Raw genomic sequence first — 11,669 nt, forward strand, 5'->3', positions numbered from 1 at the left:
AGGGAAACCTAGTGAGTGCCACAGAGTGAACCTGGGGCTTCCCCATGCAAAGCACACACTCTGGCTCTTAGAGCTCTACCCTGGCCCTGAATCTGTACTTCAGAAAGATAGAATGTCAAGGTTTTCTCTTTTTTTTGGGGGGGTGGGGGGTCGATGCGGTAGCAAGGGGGCTCGGGATGGAAACATCCACGGTTTGTTTCCCAACAGACAGCATCAGCAGGTAAAACTGCAGAATTTCTCCATAGATCATACACTCACGAGGCATCATTAGCTTAACAGCAAGAAAGCCCTGGCGTCTGCAGTATAAACAGGTACTGGCACCGTGTTCACTGACAGTTCCAGAGGAAACTGACATTGCACAACTGGAATTGCACAACTTGACAACAGTTTGTTTTGTTTTTGTTTTTGTTTTTTTGCCAGGGGTGGGAAATGGATTCATGAGTCAGGTGCAGTAACTGAAATTTTGGGGATTTTTTTTTTTATGAGAAAATTCTTGAACACATGAAATTGCATTGAATAATTTATTATTGCATTGAATAATTTAGTATCTATGTCTTTACCTAAATGTTTACTTTTTGGTTTTTTATTTATTTATTTTCTTAATTTAAAGAACAAGTTTATCAGTAGTGTTGGAATAGAGTTGAATGTCCTAAATACTTCTCAGTTAGGGCACTTGCCTTGCACATGGCAGACTGAGTTTGATCCCTGGCTCCCTTATAATGTCCTCTGTGTCCACCACGAGTGATTCCTGAGCACAGAGCCGGAAGTAAATCCTGAGCACTGCCAGGTGTCACTCCCCGTTATTTTAAATTTACTTTTCAAATACAATTTGAGTTTAAAACATAATGTGTAGGTATATAGATGCTCTCACATGCCAGTTACTAAAATTGACAACAGTGAGTTTTAGTTAGCTATGTATTTTTTAAATGCTCAATAAATAGTGCAGGTAAATAAATATGTATTTGAATTGTAACACTTAAAGCCTGATCAGTCATTGCCAGATAATTTATTAATCGTTGTCATATTTTTTTAATGATAGATTGGAGGTGCTAAAACAGCTAATGGGTTTGCCGTTTATAGTGCATCATGTCCTAGTCTATTCATTGAAATTCTAGTGTCTTGAGAGAAATCAGTAAGTACTCTTTAGGAAAGAAATTTTCATGGTCATTTATATTTGTGAAATGTTGCTTTATTATTCATTTAACAGGTTTTTTGACTACTTCTAAAAGCTTCTCAACGCCTTTAATATGCTAATGAATTCTATCAGTGTATCTCCAGAAGAGATAGTTTGCACTGTGAAATGTGGTGGGTTTGGGGTTTGTTTTGTTTTTTGTTTGTTCGTTTGGTTTTGAGGTTTTTGGTTTTTTTTTTTTTTTGCAGTTCTCGGGATTGGCTTCATATACATGAGGCATGTGCTCTGTTACCAAGCTCTATCTCTTGCTGTCTACAGTGTGTTTTATTTTGTTTGTTTGTTTGTTTGTTTGGGAGCCACACCCAGCAGTGCTCAGGGATCACTCCTGGTGGGGATTGGGGAATTCGCGGTGGTGGTGCTGGGGAGCAACCTCTGGTCAGCCATGTGCAAGGCAAGCGCCGTACATATAGTACTATCACTCTGACCCTAAAATGTGTTTTTAGAGTCACTGTTATCCCAAGGAAGGTATTTTAGAAAAGATTTTTAGTCATTTTCATATTTGTCTGGTGTGGTTTCATTTGCAAGTTAATGTCTCAGGATTTTTTTTTTCCAAAAAATCATGTTCTAGATAAAGAGTGAATGCCTGACACTGAGTCAAAAAAAAAAAGAAAAAAATCTGAGAGCTGTAGATAGTGTAGGTAAGGAAGGCGCTTGCTTTGTACTTGCTGACTCAGGTTTGACCCAGCACCATATGTGATTCTCCTAGCCTGCCAGGAGTGATCTCTGAGCACAGAGCAAGGAGTAAGCCTGAGCACTGCTAGGTGAGGCCCCAAAACAACAACAAAAAATTATTTCAAAAGGTTTAATTTTCCCAGATATCTGTTCTCTTCAATGGTATCCTACTCAGCATTAATAAACCAGTAGAAAAATGGAAAGAGATTTTACCACTAGGTGGCAGTTGCCAGTCACAGACAGTGACTGTGTATAATCATTCCACCAGGGCCCAGAACCTAGCATGATATGGTTTGGATTGTCTAAAGCTTTGGTTCTTAAATTTGGTATCCACAAGAATCATATTAAGTCTTTGCTTAAAATATAGGTATACTGATCCTGCAGATTTGGGAAGTGGATTTTTCCACAAACTCCTAAGTGATTCTGGTAAGGTGGTCAGTAGTATGATAGCAATTTCAGCCTAAATAGACTCCATATGTTTAACCTCGGTTTTGGGCTATTGTAAAAGAAAACATTGGAAAGTTTCAGATCTTTTCTTTTGGAGCACTTTTTAGGATGCAGTATCTGCATTTCTCTTGGTATCAATAAATATGAATTGCAGAAAAAGAAAGTTAATAGTGAAGCAGTTTCACAATAGCAAAAAGGCAGGCTAGCTTTTTCATGGTTTTTTATATTAGTAGATGATTTTTGATTTTTGCAAAAGGTGATAATTATGTGCTTAATGTAATTCAAAGTTTCCTAATTTATTTGTATTTAATTTGAAGTGAATTATGTAATAAGTTGTTAGAGATTTTAACTAATGGATTATATGAATATGTGTCAGAGGAGTGTAACAAATAATTACCAATGTCTTAAAAACTGAAATATAGTATCCACAGTGCACAGTGTGCAGAAATATAGGTAGTGTATATTTGTGTATTTTTGTTGCCATCCTAAGTGAATCTTCTACCCAGATACCTTGATTTGTAAATATTTTAGCTTTATTGCATAACACATGAAACTAAAATTCAGTAAGGCCATGAACAAATGAAATATACAGCTTTTTCAGAGATTACAGAGTTTACAAACAAATTTTTTTCTTCCAAATGTGAGTGATAAACTTTATTTAAAAATCACTGCAATTGTTTTTACGTGGTTTTAGTAAAGAGAGAAAATAAAAGTCATCCATATTAGATGACTAGATTAGATGATTAGATTCATTTCATTATTTGAATTCTAATTAGTGGATTGCATTATTTCCTTTTCTAGAAACTAATTCAAGAATGTTTGGATCCTGCGAACTTAAGGTATGGTATTATTGGGTGATCAAACAGAATTATTTTGTTAAAATATGATTTGCAGTTCATTCATTACAGTGTCTATACTTTGATTTTATTTAAGGTAGAACGCATTTTCTCTACTTCACTATCCTTTCAGAACATCAATTTCTGTGAAAATCCATTTAAATGCTTGTTGAAGGAAAAGGGTGTTCAGTGGATAGGGTGTTCTGTGAATGTCATGTTTGAACTGCAAACAGTATCTTTTGAAGCACTGTAGGTAACTTGCAAGTTGACCAAATGCTACAACCACTGTTGCACATGAGATACTTTGTGGTACAAGTGCTACATAATGCTGGAGAAGCGGTGGGGAAGAGGCATTAGGAAATACTTTTAGGAAATACATGTGTATGAGATAAAAAAAACCGGGGATTTGGTAAAAAGATAAGCACTTTCTCACACAAATTAGTGGAGATACTGAGCTGCATAGAATAACCATTTTGCTTATTTGCATATTGACCTATGAATTGACACTGAATTTTCCTGCCTCTGGTTTTATGGATTCTAATTTTATAGGTAAATGATGTTGGTACTGATTTTCTTATACTGAATTGCCATTTTTCATCATTAGTGATACATGTATGGATCTTACCATTTGTTAGAGTTTTTAAGGGATTTTATTACATTTTTAATGCTAAAAGATAATTTAAAATACTTTAAATTTAAAGTACACTTATACTTTTAATAGCTACTTACCAACTGACAGGACTATATGATATATACAGGTAGGTAATTTAGAGGCTGAGAAGATAGTACAAGGGTTAGGGTACCTGCAGACCTTGAATACATCTAACTCCAGTTGGCACCTCAGCACCACATGGCCCCCTAAGAACTGCCAGATGTAAACTCAGCCCTTCCCACCCCCAGTACTTAAGGCCCAAGTGTTCCCCAGTGCCTCAATTCAAGCAGCTGCTCACACTCACATAAACTATTGGCCAGTCAGCCAAGTGTCACTGGGATTGGCCCTTGGGCCTGTAAACACTGCTTGGAAGGCCAAAAGAAAATAATTGTTTCTTCTTTCATTGTGAACAAGAATATTGGGTTTTAACTCTCGGGGATGTAGCTTTGTGATTCCCATATTAATTGATCTGTTAGGTACTTGCCTTCTATGTCGAGTTGAGACCCTTGGATTTAGTCCACAACACTAATACATACACAAAATGGAATGTGTCCCCACCCCACTCAGGTGGAGAGAGGAAAGTGTGGGTAATTTGATGGAAGGATGCTGACACTGGTGGGTTTGGGGTTGGAACACTGAATGTTTGAAACCCTGTTATTGAAAGCTTGATACATATAGAGTCTGTAAAAAAAAAATGTAAAAATAAATTTTAGTGCCAATGTGCTAATTGTAGGGATAGAATAATTTCAGTTTGTTACTTGTAGAACTGACTTTAGAAAGAATCTGTTGTAATTTCTGAAAGCATTGGGACTAGCTAATGGGGGCACATATCTGGTGCTCAGGGGCTAAACCCATGTCAATATTCAGAAGTTTCTTCTAGTGGTGCTCTAGAGACCAGGCATTGCCTCAGAATTAAACTCAACCCACTGTTGCAAAGATGTGTTCCAGCCTTTTGAACTACTGCCCCAGTCCTCCTAGTACTTTATCTGGGAATCATAGACAATGGACTGTAGTCCCAATTTTTTTCATCCAGGCCTATCTTATTTCATGACACTACCATCAAGAATAAGTGTCTTATGTGATTTTTCTTCTGGAAAACAAAAAATGATAAAGACAGTATAAATATAAATACCTGCAACTGTCATGTTCTGTAAAAATATCATGAGAATGTTCAAATGTGGGATAAAAAAAGTTGCCATTTGTAGAAACTTAGGTAAGAGTAAGGGAAACCCAAAGGAATTTTTACCAAATAAAGGTTTTTTTAAATTTTATTTTTATTAAGACACCATGATTTACAAAGTTGTTCCATAATAGAGTTGTTTCAGAAATGATTTTTTTAAATAACTGAGTTAAATTCTACCTCAGAATGACCTGTCAGTAAAGCAAGACTACATCTTTTTCCTTTCCTAACATTCCTCACTAACTTCAGTCTAATAAAACTGTACTAATAATTGAAATCCACACAGAGTTCACCCAGGGGAGGTTCCATTCTGTATTTCTGAGCTAGTGACAGTGAGGCTGCACTACCTTGGAACTCATCCCAAATTGAGAATCACAGCTGGCACTCACCTGAACAGTGAGACTTACGGGGGAAAAAGAAGTGGGGTGAGTGGGGACCCACTGAAGTGAGTAAAGAGATCCTCCTGTGACCAGAGTAAGTGATGTTAAGTGACAAAGTCAGCCAAAGGAACCCAAAAGGGTCTCTTAGCTGCCATCCAGCCCCACTAGTTAAGAGACCTCATAGCAAGGCTTTTTGGTTGGTTACGTTTTGTTTGTTTTTCTTCGAACTCCAGATTCTGGCCTAAAACTTGGGGTCATATATATTATAAGGAAATCACTTGCCCCTAAGCCTAGATCTGTTTTCTCTTTTGGTTTTCTGAAGGGATGAAATGGAAACTGCTGAATGTTACATCGGTGTCAAAAGGCCTGAAAGTAGTTCTGAGAGTCTAGCGATTCTGCGCTTGGCCTCGTTCAGTCTGTCTTCAAGGAGTGAGGGCTGGGGATCGGCTCAGTGGTGAAGTACAGACTGCCTGCATGAGACCTGGCTTCTGCAAGGAAAAACAACAGTAAATGGGCAAGACATTTGAACCAAAGTTTACAAAAAGTCAAGAAGCAGTGGAAGTTTTCTGGTGTGTTTTTTTCTTTTTTTGTTTTTTTCTTTTTTTTGTTTCGTTTTGTTTTGTTTTGACAGACAAAGAGGAGAATATAAATTGGTCACCCATATTAGTCATCACGGAAGTGTACATCAAAAGCACTACAGTACCATATCCCCGTACTGGTAAGAGCATCAACCGTTAAATATTTCTCTAAATGCTGCTGAGTGTGGAGGGACAGGGACCCTGTGCACTGCTGGGTATATAAATTGGCCCGTCCACTTTAGGAATGTGTGCCAGGGATAGCATTGAAACCTGACATCGACCCTCAACTCCACAGTGCCACTTAGGAGCTTCTGTATATCAAATACATTTTCCATATGCTTAGTAGAGATTAGAAACATACACCACCAACCCCCTGGCAAAAAAAAAGGCACATCTAAGGATGGATATTCTTGGCATTCAAAGAACCTTAAAGTGGCAACAACCTCAACACCCAGTGAAATGCATGTAGTGGAATAATCTAGTGGTTATCAATCATTTTTATACCTGCAAACTGGCAGTGGTCTATAAACTGTAGGTTGAAAATCACTACTGTATAGCAGGAAATGAGTGAACTGTGGCTATATGTAACAATTAGTTTTAGTTGCAAACATAATGTCGAGGATTAGGGATGTGGCATAAAGGATAGAGCATGTACCTTAGCCAGGCCCTGTGTTGGCATATGCCTGGAACCACATGGTCCCCGAAGTATCTCTGGGTGTGACCCTTATTAGGACAAAAAAAAAAAATGGAGACAAATCAGCTAACAAAAGAAAATATGCAGGGACTGGAGCGATAGCACAGCGGGTAGGGTGTTTGCCTTGCATGCGGCCAACCCGGGTTCAATTCCCAGCATCCCATATGGTCCCCTGAGCACCGCCAGGAGTAATTGCTGAGTGCATGAGCCAGGAGTAACCCCTGTGCATTGCCGGGTGTGACCCAAAAAAGCAAAACAAAAACAAAAAAATAGAAAATATGCAGTATGATTGCTTCCCGCTTGGAAAGGCAAGCATAGCATAACTGAATGGCATGGGGAGGACCACAGAAGCAGGGCGGGTAATCTTGTCTGTCTTTTCTATCATGATGATAACATAACTTCCTGAGTGTACTGTTTATAGTTATGTTCTTTTTTTCCCCCCTTTGTACCTTGGTTGAAGGTTTTGTTTCTTATTGAGGGAAGCAAAAATCAATGAGTAGCATTATGACTTGAGCTTGCCACAGAGCCATGCCAAGAGCCATTAGAAGGATGGACTTCCTGAGCCTGTAGCGCAAGAAGGAGAAATGAACCTCACATCCCCTGTGATACAGCAGGGCATTCTGATGACAAGAGGCCAGTAGAAGAAAACATAGGAAAAGAAAGGAGCTAAATTAAAATCCACATCAGAAGCAGTAGTCCCGGAACTGAAGAAAATCTAACCCACTGTGAAAACCGGCATCAACCTGCTTCTCGGGACTGAACGGGTTCTCAGGCACCAACAGAAGGAAGATGGGGAGGACTCCCCTCATTTGTCCAGCCACACCAGAGCTGCTTTTATCACTGTGGTAAATTGTGCCTAGTAAGCCTGCTTTTAAAGAATCCTACTTCTTACATAATAACCAAAAACTTCAGAGTAAAAAAGTAAACCTTCAGAGAACCCGCAGATGAATATAGTAAGAGAAGAGCACCAATTGAAATGACTGGTTACAAAGACTGTTTAAATAGTAGGTGTTCTTTAAACAAGATGTCAATCCAGTGCTTCGGATATTTAATTTGGGTATTCATTTGGGTTTTAAAATTGTATAGCAGTTGTAGTAAAGTCCTAAACACATGTTCTTTGAACCATAGCAAATAGAAGGGAGAGATTTCAATCAAAGATTATAACAGCAAAAATATATGTGTGTGTGTGTGTGTGTGTGTGTGTGTGTGTGTGTGTGTGTGTGTGTGTGTGTGTGTGTGTGTGTGTGTGTGTGTGTGTGTGTGTGTGTGTGTGTGTGTGTGTGTATAGAGGGGGAAAAATAGCATGAGGCCAGAGAGAGAATACAGTGGGTAAGGTGCTTACCTTGCCTACCCTGGTTTGAATCCCTGGCATCATATGGTCCCCTGTGCACTGCAGGGTGTGGCCTAAAATTTTAAAAAAGCCCGAGGGTGCAGGGAGTCTATATCTCAAGTGGAATACTTTACAAATTAATCAGGTAGCAGTGCTGCATGATAGGCACCATGGGGAACCCAGAACAATCTCAACTTCTGTATATCCACTGAATGGAAATTATTTACAGCAGAATTCAGAGCCCTTGGACTTGTTTTTTTCCAGCTTGTTTGTCCTGAAGACATTTTAAGATGACTTTCCCAATTTTCCCTAAGCCTAGAGCCTATCCGCTTCCTTCAGTTTCCTGTGGAACTGAAAGGGTTGCACGGCATCTGAGTAGATTGCAAAGGAGCTTAAAACAATCCATGGAACCAGATAGTTCCCCTAAGAGCATTTCAAAAAGCAGCCGTTGTCCAGAGGCTATTATTTGACCACAGGTAATAAAACTAAATAAAAGCATAATCACCTAGAAAATAATTTAAAAACTTGATTCTAAGAATATTTTTCAAGAAAAATGTAGGGGCTGGAGCAATAGCACAGCGGGTAGAGCGTTTGCCTTGCACGCGGCCGACCCGGGTTCGATTCCCAGCATCCCATATGGTCCCCTGAGCACCGCCAGGGGTGATTTCCTGAGTGCAGAGCCAGGAGTAACCCCAGTGCATTGCCAGGTGTGACCCAAAAAGAAAAAAAATGTAATGGAAGCAAAATGCCCCAGGGTGTATATAAATCTGTGGTGAAGGGCAAATCTCCTAGAAAGGACTTAAACATGCAACACTAAAAACAATAATAATAATAATAAAGATAAACTTTGAAGTAAAACTGTAAAGATTATAAAAGTAATCTGAGAAACCAACAAATGAAGGGCCAGAGATATAGTACAAGGATTAAGGCAGTCGGCCAAACCAGGTTCCATTCGTGACAATACATACGGTCTTCCAAGCACCATGAGGAATGGCCTCTGAGTTTGATGGATAGGGCCCTCCAGGGCACCATCCCCCCACCCCCCCAAAATATCAGGTGGACCTGGGCTGGAGCACTCATTCTGCATGCTGTGTTCTAGAGTTCCCCAGCGCCACATGGGCTACCAAACAGTTCTGTGAGCCCCCAAACAGAAGAGGGCTGGAGTGCATGTTTTGCACGCAAGAGGTGCATGTCCTGTGTCGTATCCCCAGTGCTGCATGGTCATCTAAGCATTGCCAGGAGTGATACCCTGTCCCCATATCCTCGCTCAAGCACCAAGCTGGGAATAACACCTGAGCACTGCTAGGTGTGTCCTCAAACCAAAATGGGCACAAAGGTAAAAAGCGCAGGAGAGACTTGTAAAACTGAATTTCTTCCTTTGTTGTTATTTCCCTTTAATCTTAAAACATTTTGGGGGATATATTTAAATCCTGAGCCAGTAAGGATTCAGCAAAAGGGAAAACTGTTACCTGTGAGTTGTATGTTTTCAAATGAATCCTGAACTCTTTATAGTTGCTTTTAAGAAGCACCTATTCCTGTGGTATGTAACTTTTTAAAATCTGTGCATATTGATTTGCTTAATTAAAGGTACTTGATACCAGAACTAGTGACAATAAAAATAAAAGCTGTGATTTCTCTGCTCACTCAAATGTAGAACTATTTGGAAGTAAAAAAATAGTATGTCTGAAGAACAATTCAACATTGTCAATTATCATTTATTTTTGGATGAGAGAACAGTTCACATTAAGAAAAACATGGTACTTGGCTTGCAGGCAATCAACCCAGGTTTGATCCCTGGCACTGCATATGATTCCCCCAAGACCTGCCAGGAGTAAGCCTTTAGCATAGCCAGGTACAGCCCAAAAATCCAAAAGGCAAAAATAAATAAATAAATAACAAGATATAAGAAAAAATTTTGAATATAAATATTTAAATACACATTTATTTATATATGTTTGTGTGCCAGTTACAACTGGAGGGCTTCATTTGTGTGAAACATGTTTTCTACCTCTGATCTACAGTTTGCCACATTTGTTACTTTGCCATTTTACTGTGAATGCTGTGGTCTGTCCAGATTATGGAGGAATTACTTGAGATAATTACTGCCTGAAGGGGTGAGATTTACCTGATTGGTTGAAAGGAATTGGTGTCTAAACTTCATTCTTCATTACCTGGTGTCTATATAAAGAGAAAGTTCTGAAACAAATCATTTGATCAGACACCTGGAATTACTTCTCAGAAGCCTCTGAAGTACTGTTGCTGTTTTACAGAAAGAAACCTAGTGTACTTAGACAAAGATTCTATAACCTGCTCGTTACCACACAGCCAGCAAAAGGTGACTAGACTTTCAAAACAGGCATCAATAGAAACCCGTGGTCTTGACCACTGCACTTACCAATGGCTTTACTAGAGAGTTTAGAAATTACCTTCCACACCAATTGAGTATAATGCAATAACCAAAACTTCCAAAACGGTCAGATAGCATAGGAAGAATGTTGTTTAGTGAAATAAGCAGGATACAAAATTGCATATAGTATGGCTTGTAATTTTTAATCTAGCGTGACTAAAGACCAACATGTATATATGCATGTATATGATTTCTAATATGAAAAAGTATACTTTATCTCTCCCCTACAAGATATTTAACTTTGTAAGCGAAACATTTATTTTTGTAACCTCAAAGAAAACTAACCACTTTGCACATACCAAGCACAAAATTAAACATTTAGGTTACCAAAAGACCCAAAAAACTATCTATTGTCTCCCTCTAAAGAGATTTTTGTAAGCAAGTGTCTTTTCTATAAATGTTTTTAATATTTGTTCACATCTTTTCAAAGTGAGTTCCTCTTTATTGGTTTTTTTTTTTTTGTTTGGCCACACTTGGTGATACTCTGGTGATTCCTGGGTCTGCACTCAGGAACTACTCCTTGTGCTGGCAGAGAGAAAGCGGGGGGGGGGGGGGGGGGGAGGAGGGGAGGTCAAGGGGGTCACATGGGATACTGGGGATCCAAACTGGGCTTGCCGCATGCCAGACAAATGCCCTACCCACTATACTATCTGTCTATATCCCAATTAGACACATGTTAAAGTCTCTTGTGATCTCCAGTCGAAGGCTGCTGATGCCTTAGTGGTGACTGTGATGTGGTAACACATACTTGGAAAATGTGTGAAATGGTACTCCCATGGTACCTGAAGTCATGTAAATGGTATCAATAAAACCAATTTAATACTATTTCAATATTGTTTTGATTTTTGCAATCCTGTTAGAGACTAAAATGATCATCGACATGCAAATCTCAGTGGTACTTTATTGCACTGTTGAAATGTTAACTGATTTTATAAGCACTATAGCTGTTCCCCATCTTACCTCGTAACAGTTTAGGAAATTAATACTGTGAGGTGCAGAGAGGTTAAATGAGTTCTGACTGAACACATCAAGTCACCTTGTGTGAGCTAGTATTCACACTCAGGAAGGAGGGCTCTGTCGTCTCATGTAAGGTCATATACATTCAATTGCTGCTCTTTTATTTGCTTAAGAATAACAAAAAAATATTGTATCACATGGAGCATGTAATGAAGAAACAATTGTATTATGTTGAATGAACACCTAAGAGAATATGGTGGGTGGAAATGAAAGGAGCACAGTATGACAGGAGAGGAAGTGAGGAAAGCAAGAGTAAAAAAGAATGCAGATTGGGGCTGGAGCAA

General features: G+C 38.9%; 1 long non-coding RNA gene across 1 annotated transcript; it reads left to right on the forward strand.

The window, feature by feature from the left end:
- Positions 1 to 169: 169 nt before the first annotated feature.
- Positions 170 to 9,002, forward strand: LOC129399713 (uncharacterized). The gene is made up of 4 exons (XR_008627287.1): positions 170 to 2,290; positions 3,113 to 3,150; positions 5,682 to 6,077; positions 7,092 to 9,002. It is a non-coding gene; the product is annotated as an uncharacterized LOC129399713 (long non-coding RNA).
- The last annotated feature ends 2,667 nt before the right edge of the window (positions 9,003 to 11,669 follow it).

Source organism: Sorex araneus, chromosome X (genome assembly GCF_027595985.1).
Source record: "Sorex araneus isolate mSorAra2 chromosome X, mSorAra2.pri, whole genome shotgun sequence".
In the NCBI taxonomy this organism is placed as follows: Eukaryota; Metazoa; Chordata; class Mammalia; order Eulipotyphla; family Soricidae; genus Sorex; species Sorex araneus.